The sequence below is a fragment of the Marmota marmota genome, unplaced genomic scaffold (assembly GCF_001458135.2).
Source record: "Marmota marmota marmota unplaced genomic scaffold, marMar, whole genome shotgun sequence".
Classification (NCBI taxonomy): domain Eukaryota; kingdom Metazoa; phylum Chordata; class Mammalia; order Rodentia; family Sciuridae; genus Marmota; species Marmota marmota.
In genome coordinates this window covers 1,274,097-1,284,280 of record NW_025999999.1, presented here as the reverse complement: position 1 = coordinate 1,284,280, position 10,184 = coordinate 1,274,097, and the positions used below count along the sequence as shown (strand labels likewise).

The following is a 10,184-nucleotide window of genomic DNA, read 5'->3' as shown; positions in this document are numbered from 1 at the left end:
AGCCATAAAGAAGAATGACATTATGTCATTTTCCAGTAAATGGATGCATTTGAAGAATATCATGCTAAGTCAAATAAGCTAGTCCCACAAAATCAAAGTTTGAATGTTTTCTCTGATATGCAGAAACTAATCCAAAATAAGGTGGCACACATTAAAAAAAAAGAATAGAAGAAAGATCAGTGAAATAGTCAAAGCGGAATGAAGAAAAGTGAGGAGAGAAGGGATATTGAAAGACAATGGATTGAATCTGTCTGTTCAGGGTTGTACACACTGAAATGCAATCAGGGTTAGGCTAATGAAATGATTGCATTTCAGTGTGTACAACCCTGAACAAACAGTTTTACCCTATGCTTAGCTGGCAGGTTCTGCATTCTTCATAAAAGTCAGATCTTCAGAAATCTCCTAACTATTTTTGTGCACAGTTACTTCTCCATAGAATGCCCAACTGCATTTCATGTACTTTGAAAATCTCCCCTGTAGTAACTACTTTATTTATGAGGCTGCTTCTTATAAGAAAAAGCAGCAAACAGCATTGTGCTCTTTTTCAATTAAAAAAATGTCATTAGTTCTTTTTAGTTATACATAAAAATAAATTCATTTTGAAATAATTATACAAGCATGGAATATAATATGTTCTATTTCAGTCCCGACCACTCCCCCTTTCCCTCTCCTCTTTCCTCCTCCTCTTCCTTCTACTCTACTGAGCATAATTCACTATTACCAAGCATTGTACTATTTCTATGGTGACCCAAACTCCCTTAAACTCTGTTCTCATCTACAGAGCATCAGTCATGCTAATTCATACCAATCTGTATTTCCAGATTGTAGGGAAAATTGGTTTTAAAAAGAGGAGAACTTAAATAAACTTATTTTTATCTCTAAAGATGACATATGAGTATAGAAAATGATTATCATTTCTGATAACCTCTGGTCATAATTCTCTCCCACAAATCTTTCTATAAGCTTGGGAATTATTATATATGTACAGTAAAAATTTCTCTATCAAGAGAAACACCAACTTTTTAAATTTTTACATCTATATTTCTAAGAAGGACTACACATAATATTCATGTCTTTATTATCTGTTTCTAGTTAATAAATATTTTTTATTTTGTAGATCTGCAACAATTTTCCTGTTCTCATTGATTATTTCCCAGGGAGTCATAAAAAACTTTTAAAGAATATTGCTGATGTGAAACAGTATGTTTTGGAGAAAGTACAAGAACACCAAGAATCCTTGGATATGGACAATCCTCGGGACTTCATCGACTGCTTCCTGATCAAAATGAACAAGGTAGGATGTGAACAACAGCTCAGTTATCTGATTGCCTCTAGATTTTGTGATTCACTGGTTAGTTCTATGGTTCCTAGTGAGTCACTGATTAATCCTATGGTTCCTAGTGATAATTAAGTAGTCGGACAAGAAATTTTTGACAGGCATTTCAAGCACATCTTTTCTTTATGGATCTGTAAGAATTATCATAGAAGAAATAAAATCCAATTACTAAATACACAGAATACCTGGATCCTTTTCTATAGATACTAATAATCTACCTGAGGAAAGAAAAAATTCACACCTCAGATGTTTTATCTCATATGTAGTAGTGAGAGAGAAATGAAAAAGTAAAGGGATCTCATCAAAATGGAAAAAAGACAAGAACAGTTGAGAAAGAGAAATGGGGGAAAAAGGAAAAGAAGGAAAGATGAAGAACGGGAAAGAAATTGACAAATTTGTGCTATGTGCATATATAATTTGTGTCTCTTTTCTTAGTTTGGCTAAGGTTTACCAGTCTAGTTTAAACTTTTCAAAGAACAAAGTCTTTGTTTCACTGATCTTTAGTCCTTTTTTATTCTCTCATTAATTTCAGCTTGCATCTTAATTATTTCCTTCTTTCTACAATATTTGGGATTGTTCCTAATTTTCTAAGGCCTGGAGATGCATTATTAAGGATTGTTATCTGGGATTGTTCTGAATCTTAAGGTATCCATTCCTAGCTTATAAACTCTTGTCTTAGAACTGCCTTCCTAGTATTTCAGAGATTCTGGCACATTGACTCTCCATTGTTTTTTTGATTCTAGAAATTTTAATTTCCTCCCCTCATTCTCTCAATGATCCAGTCATTGTTCAAAAGTGTATTATTGAATCTCTATGTCCTTATGTAATTTCTATGGTTATTTTGTTGCTGTTGACCTGATAAGATGTAAGCAAGGGGTTATACTAATTTTAAAAGAATATTTTCTAAGACTTACTACTTTGTGTCCTAAAATATAGTCAATTTGGAGACAGTTGAATGGTCAGCTGATAAGAAGTTGAATTTAGTTATTGTTCCATGAAATATTCTATTAATGCATGCTAAGTCCATTTGATCTATGATACTTTTAAATCTGAAAAGTCTTTAGTGATTTTTTTGTGTGGATGACCTGTCTCATAAGGAAAGAGTTCTATTTAAACTAGCCAGTATTATTTTACTGTAGCCTATTTGAATCTCTACGTTGAGTAGTATCTGCTTGATGTAATTAGGTGCACTGATGTTTAGGGGTACAAACACTATCACTACTTTTTGGCTGAATTGTTTTCTACCAGTATGAATTGCCTTTTTCTTGCCTCTTCTGATTAATTTTGGCTTGAAATCAGCTTTGTTTGTTCTGAGAGGACCTACTCCTGCTTGTTTTGGTTCTCTGTTTTCATGAAATATATTTTTTCCATCCTTTCCCTTTTAGCCTATGAATATCTTTGCCTATAAGATGAGTCTCTTGCAAACCGTATATAGTTGGTGTCTTATTTTTAAATCCAATCTGAATTTTAATATGAGAGTTGAGACCATTTGCACTCATGTATTTTAGCCAGATATTTTTGTTGTTGTGATCAAAAACCTGATAAGAACAACATAGAAGAGGAAATGCCCATGTTGGCCCAAGGTTTTAGAGGGTCAGTCCATAGGTGGTTGAATCCAAAGCTCTGGGCCCAAGATAAGGCAGAATATCATGGCAGAAGTGCATACTGGCAGAAACTAGATCAGGACATGTCAATCAGGAAGCAGAGAGTGCTCTGCTCACCAAGGACAAAATATAAATCCCCAAAGCATGCCCCCAATAACCTATTTCCTCCAGCCACACCTTGCTGCCTAGTTACTGCTCAGTCAATCCACATCAGTGATTAGTGAACTGATTATGTTATTCCTCTCATAATTGAATGGAAGGAGACACATGTGATTTCATGGAGAACACAGTTCTGAATAATGGGGCAATAAAAACATGTGTGTGTGCATATTATGTGCACATGTAGATGTGTGAGAGGTTGAGTTGAGGTAGTAGGCATGTCTGTATGAGAGAGAGTGAGGGAGGGGGATGGGGAGAGAGGGAGGGAGGATTAAGCTCATTTGAAAAAGCTTCCTTGGAATTTGAGGTCCCCTTAAGTTATAATTTATATTTTCTTCCCCTGATTCCTGCTCTGATGTTTATGGTGATTTCTCTTCTTTTTCTTTTACAACTTAAGAAATAATTTTCCCTAGATGTAGAAAAGGCCTTTTTTTTCCATTTGTTTATTTCACTAGAAGAGTCTAGATAATTATCANGCAGGCGCGGGGGTGGGGTGGGGTAGGGGGCGGCTCTGCCCCTCAGCAGGCCGCTGGGCCTGTTCTGTGGGTGGTCACAGTTCCATCTACCTTGCCGGCGCGGGGGGAGGGGGCGACATGCTGTTATCTCTAAAGGGCTTTTGCAGCTTCACCCCTCTGGTTTTGCTGATTATAGTCCACATGGCCTCTCTCTTGGTTTGTTTCTACTTAACTCCTATGGTGTTCCTTGGCAGATGTTTCATGTTATTAGCATTTCTTAAGCCCTGGGCTTTCCACTATAACTTCAGCTTTCTGCTAACATTTTCATGCATTGCATTTTCAGGGGCTGTCTGCCCCAAATCTGATTCTGCTGCACTTTGCCTGGCCTACAAGACCTTCCTTTAAAATCTTGGTGGAGGCCTCCATGACCCCCTAATGGTAGCATCTGGCATTAATGCAGTACCAACACTAGATGGTGGACACTAAGATTTGCCACCATCTGGAGCAGCAACCAAGCCTCCATGAACCATAGTTGTGGCCATCTCTGTGTCTGTACTATCCTGTACATTGAAATATCTTCCAAGACCCTTGTGCAAGTAGGGTGTTCCCATGGTCCTTTCTCAAAGGAATTTTTACTTTTACACCCTTAAGCCTGAGAGGAGTGTAGTCTTGCCAATTACTGAGAAGCCCTCAAGCCAACTTTCTTATTGTCCTTTTTTAAAAGACTTAGCATCTACTTAGTGGCTGTAATCTGTCTAACAACCACAAATTCTGTAGCCCCAGTTTTACTTGGATTTTTCTGGTAAAAATTCAAATTTTCATATCTTTCTGCTTCTGATTGTCACAGTGACCTTCACTAAAGGTCACTAGCAATATCCTTGACACAGCATGAATGCTGAATTGTCTTGAAATTTCTTCTGCCAGATTAATTAGTTTAGCACTGTTAAATTCAGCCTCACAGAAAATCTCAGGACATGGACAAAATGTAGAAAACTTTTTTTGCTTAAAAATAACATGAACATCCTCCAGTTTAATTTCTAAGAGTTCCATCGTTCAAAACCTGATGAGCCCTGTCTTAACTGTCCACAGTCCTATCAGCATTCTAGTCTTCCAAGTTCTCACCAGAATCACCCATTAAGCTCCATTTACAACATTCTAGAGCTTTTTCATTTTGCACATCTAAACTTCAAAAATTTTCCCCCATCAAACCAATTCCAAAGACTTCTGAACCACATGGAATGGTTAGTCACATCAATGGCCCCACTTTCAATACCAATTTCTCTTTTAGTCAACTTTTTCTTTGTTGTGACCACAGACCTGACAAGAACATAGAGGAGAAAACATTTATATTGGCTCATGGTTTCAGAGGTTCAGTCTATGGTTGGATGACTGCATACCTCTGGATCTGAGGTGAGGCAAAACATGGCAGAAGGGCAAGTTGGAGTAAAACAGTTCAAAAGATGACAATTGGGAAGCAGAGAGAGCGTTCCACTCACCAAAAACAAAATATAAACCCAATGGCACATCCCCTAGTAACCTACTTCATCCAGCCGTAGCCTACTTGCATACAGTTACTACACATGTGAACCATATCAATGGATTAATTTATAGTCTAGGCTATATCTCTCATAATATAGTCATTTTACTTCTGAGAATTGCACTTTCTCACATGTGATCTTTGGGGGGACATCTCATATTTAAACTATAACAGTTATTATAAAGAAGTATTTATTAATTACTTTAATTTTGATTTGTTTCTAATATTTAATTTGTTCCGTTTCTCATTTGGTGATCTAGTCTTTTAATGAGATTTATCTATTTGCTGGTTCTAAAGTTGTTTTTTAACCTCTGTGTATAGAATTTTTTTTCTTTATTCTTTGTAGTTGATGACATAGTAGTCATGGATTCTTTTAGTTTTTGCTCATCTAGAAAGGTCTTTATTTCCCATCAATTATGAAGAATACTTTTACTTGATATGGTAATCTTGATAGGCAATTATTTTCTTTCAAGGCTCTGAATACATCATTCCAATTCCTCCTATCTTTTAGAGTCTCAGCTAAGAAATCAGATGTAATTCTGGCTGGATTACCAGTAAATGAGACATAATGTTATCTCTTGTGGTCTTGAGGTCTCTAGAATTCTTTTTTTCCTATATGTTAGGTATTTAAGTATGATGTGTCCTGGATAGTTTTTTTTTTTTTAATCCTGATTATTTGGAGTTCTGAATGTCTCCTATTGGGAGCCCTTCTCACTCCAAATGTGTGGAAATGTCTCTGAAATATTTCACTGAAAAGGTTATCTATGCCCTTAGCTTTTGTCTCAGTTCCCTCTTTAATGCCAATGATTCTTAAGTCTGATCTCTTAAAGTTATCTCAGATTTCTTTATATTGTGATCATGGTTTCTTCTTTTCTTTTCTTTATTGCTCACTGAGTTTTAATGTACACACACCTTGTCCTAAAGCCCTGGAATTCTGTCTTCTATGTGATTTAATTTATTGGTGAGACTTTTAACTGAATATTCATTTGATTTACTTAATCTTTCATTTTCATAATTTTTGTATATTCTTTTTTCAGAATCTCTCTTTCTTGAAAATTACTTTCACTTCTTATATTTTTTCTCACTTTTCATTCCTTAGACCTTCTTTTTAGTTCATTTATCATTTTATCCATTAAAGTTTTAATTCTTTGACATTCTACCTGCATCTAAATCTATGGATGCAGTTATTGGTAAGTTAAATATTTTTGTAGATGTTTTGTTGGACTGTTTGCTCATGTTATCTGAGGACCTGTTTTGTGTATCTGTTGAGGTGGATTTCTGTTTCATATGTGGGGTCCTTTGTAAGTAGTTATCTCTTAATAATAAGACCTTGACTAGGGATATATACCTTAGTTTCAGCACATCCTATTAGAATTTAAAAACTTTAATTCAAATATGGGAACCCCTTTGAAAAGAGAGAGTACCAATCATACAAAAGTAATTGAAAAGCAAACTTATAGTAACATAATATTTACGGAAGTTATTATTAGTGACCACTATGACTCTATTGATCAAAGAGGATTGGTTTGTAATATCTGAGAAGAATAAGTGTTAATAGTAGTATATTAAATTTCATTGGAAAAGGGATAAAATAGAAAGATTATGAAGAAAGTAGAATAACAATGAAAAAGAAAAAAAGGATGGTAGAGAGAATGGAGACACAACTAAAATGAGGTGAATATAAAAAATGAAGGACATGGGATGGGAATGGACATCAAGGAGAAAAAAAATTAAGAGATGATCCAATTAATTGAGAAAATACATAAAATTAGAGATAATTCTGAAAAAACACAAAATTTTAGCAGACACTAGGAAACAGTATCAAGTGGTTGATGTAATATCAGCCTTATTGAAAAAAAAGTTTTCCTTGCTTGGATTTTTGAAATAGAAACCATTTCCTCCCAGAGTTTCAATTCCAACATCTTCTAAGAGGAAGATTGTTTTTCCCATTCTGTTTTAGTGTCCCTTCTATGTCCAGACTGATTCACAGGATGGGCACTAAACAACTGAGTGAAAATAAAATAGTGCAATAAGAAAGACAAAGGTAAATTGCAGGGATTTCTAGTTTGAAACCTTTTAAGAAGTTCCAACAGCTTTTCTAAGCTTCATGGTTTATGGTTTCTCTACTTCAACTCTTTCCACTGGTGGATGCTTGGAATTTCTCCCATTCTAGTTCAGCTTGCTGAATTTTTTTTTGTGTGTATGTATAATGCTATGTCCATGTATTACACACTACATTGTGTCCTGCACATACATGTACAAATATATGCATATATGTATATATAGGCATAATTTGGTAGATTTTGAGCTCCAGTAATTCCCATGTGCCCTCCCCTCTTTTCTCCCTCTGATCACCTTCCTCCATTATATGGTTTTCCCTCCTATTTCTTCTCTCTCTTTTCTCTACAAAAACACTTAACTTTTGACTTTCTGATTCTGGCCACTTTTAGCATGATGTTCTTCAGTTTCATCCACCGACCAGCAAGTGACAAAATCTCATTCTTCTTATGATAGATTGAAACTTTATTGTGTATATTCATCATATCTGCTTTCTCCATTTGTGTATATTTGTGTATATTCATCATATTTGCTTTCTCCATTGAGGGACATCTAGGATGTTTCCATAACTTGGTAATTGTAAATTCATTGTTATAAACATGGGTATGCATATATCACTACAGTATACTTTATTTTAGTTCTTTTGAGTAAATACCAAAGAGTGGAAGTGCTGGGTCATAGATGGTTCCATTCCTGGTTTTTGCAGATCTCCATATTGCTTTCCAAAGTGGTCGTACCAATTTTTACCTACCAAGAATGTATGAGCGTACTTTTCCCAGGATATCCTCCAAAGCAATTATTGTTATTTGTATTTTTGATGGGTGACATACTAACTGGAGTGTGATGATATTTCAGTTTAACTTTGATGTGCTTGATCACAAGGGATACTGGACATGTTTTAATATATTTGTTGGCCATTTACATTTCTTCTTTTGATAAATGTCTGTTTATTTGCCCATTTACTAATTGGGTTATTCATTTGTTTGGTGTTAAGATTGTATCTTCTGAGTTTTTATATTCTGGATATTAATTCCCTCTCAGAAGAGTACCTGGAAAAGGTTTTCTCCAATACTGTGGGTTTTTCATGCTCCTGTTTTCTTTGTTGTGAAGAAGCTTTTTAATTTGCTACCATCCCACTTATTGATTCTTGGTTGAGCTTTAGGTATTCAGGAAGTTGGAGCCTGTGCCAATTTGTTAGATTCCTGACTTAGGTTTTCTTCTAGCCATTCTAGATTTTCTGATCTAATTCCTACATCATTGATCCACTTTGAGTTTACTTTTGTGGAGGGTGAGTGATAGCAATCAAGTTTCAGTCTTCTATATATGGATATCCAGTTTTATCAGCATCATTTGTTAAAAATAATATATTTTCTCCAACATATGTTATTGGCAGTTTTGTCAAGTACCAGATGACTGCATCTATGTAGATGTCTCTGTGTCTTTTGTACTGTATCATTGGTCTTAATGTCTTCTTTTTAAACTTGTTATAGTTAGTTATACATGACAGCAGAATGCATTTTGATTCATTGTACACAAATGGAGCACAATTTTTCATTTTTCTGGTTGTACATGATGTAGAGTCACATCACATGTGCAGTCATCATACATGTACCTAAGGTAACGATGTTCATCTAATTTCACCATCTTTCCTGCTCCCATGCCCCCTCCTCTTCCCTCCCCTCCCCCACTTTGCCCAATCACAGTTCCTCCATTTTTCCCATGCTCCCCCTCCATTATGGATCAGCATCCACTTATCAGAGAGAGCATTTGGCCTTTGATTTTTTGGGATTGGTTTACTTTGCTTAGCATAATATTCTCCAACTCCATCCATTTATCTGCAAATGACATACTTTCATTCTCTTTTAATGCTGAGTAATATTTCATTGTGTAAATATACCAACGTTTCTTTATTCATTCATCTGTTGATGGGCATCTAGGTTAGTTCCACAGTTTAGCTATTGTGAATTGAGCTGCCATGATGTGGCTGTGTCACTATAGTATTCTGATTTTAAGTCCTTTATGTATAGAGCGAAGAGTGGGATAGCTGGGTCAAATGATGGTTCCATTCCAAGTTTTCTAAGGAATCTTTATACTGCTTTCCATAGTGGTTACACCAATTTGCAAAGCCACCAGCAATGTATGAGTGTACCTTTTTCTTCACATCCTCGCCAACACTTATTATTGCTGTATGCTTGACAATTGCTGTTCTGACTGGAGTGAGATGAAATCTTAGAATAGTTTTGATTCGCATTTCTCTAATTATGAGAGAAGTTGAACATTTTTTTCATATATTTGTTGATCAATTGTGTATCTTCTTTTGAGAAATGTCTATTCAATTCCTTATCCCATTTATTGATTGGGTTTAATATTATTATTATTATTATTATTATTATTATTATTATTATTATTTTGGTGTTAAGTTTTTTGAGGTCTTTGTGTATCCTTGAGATTAGTGCTCTATCTAAGGTGCATGAAGTAAAGATGTTCTCCCAATCTATGCGCACTCTCTTCACATTCTTGATTGTTTCCTTTGCTGAGAAGAAGCTTTTTAGTTTAAATCCATCCCATTTATTAATTCTTGATCTTATTTCTTGCACTTTAGGGGTCTGGTTAAGGAAGTCAGGGCCTAATATGATGTGATCCGAGCTCATTTTCTGCTCACAATGTGACTTGTTGGACAATGATGTCTATCTTTCTTAAACTTGATAGGAAAGATTCATTTGTCTCATGGAAGGAGAGCTTCCTCTCCCTCCCTGAGTCACCATGCACTGGACGCTGCTCATTTCTGTTGCTTTTATTAATTCCCTTTCTGCTGAAGAACCTGATGTTTTTGATATTCACCTCTCTGCTACCTCTGTGAAAAAATTTCAGTTTTTTACCTCAGTTTATCTCTGTAGAACTAATGTTTTAATTCATGCTTGGGAGCTGCTACAATATTGTGGGTTCCTCTGGTCTTTCACTTTCCTTATTTTTAGTACTTCCATCTTATGTTTACTAAATGTTTTCCTCTATTATCATGGAATATGCTCCCATTT

The 10,184-nt window shown here is 35.3% G+C and overlaps 1 pseudogene; it reads left to right on the top strand.

The window, feature by feature from the left end:
• Positions 1-10,184, top strand: part of LOC107149733 — a 32,654-nt pseudogene that overhangs the window by 10,637 nt on the left and 11,833 nt on the right.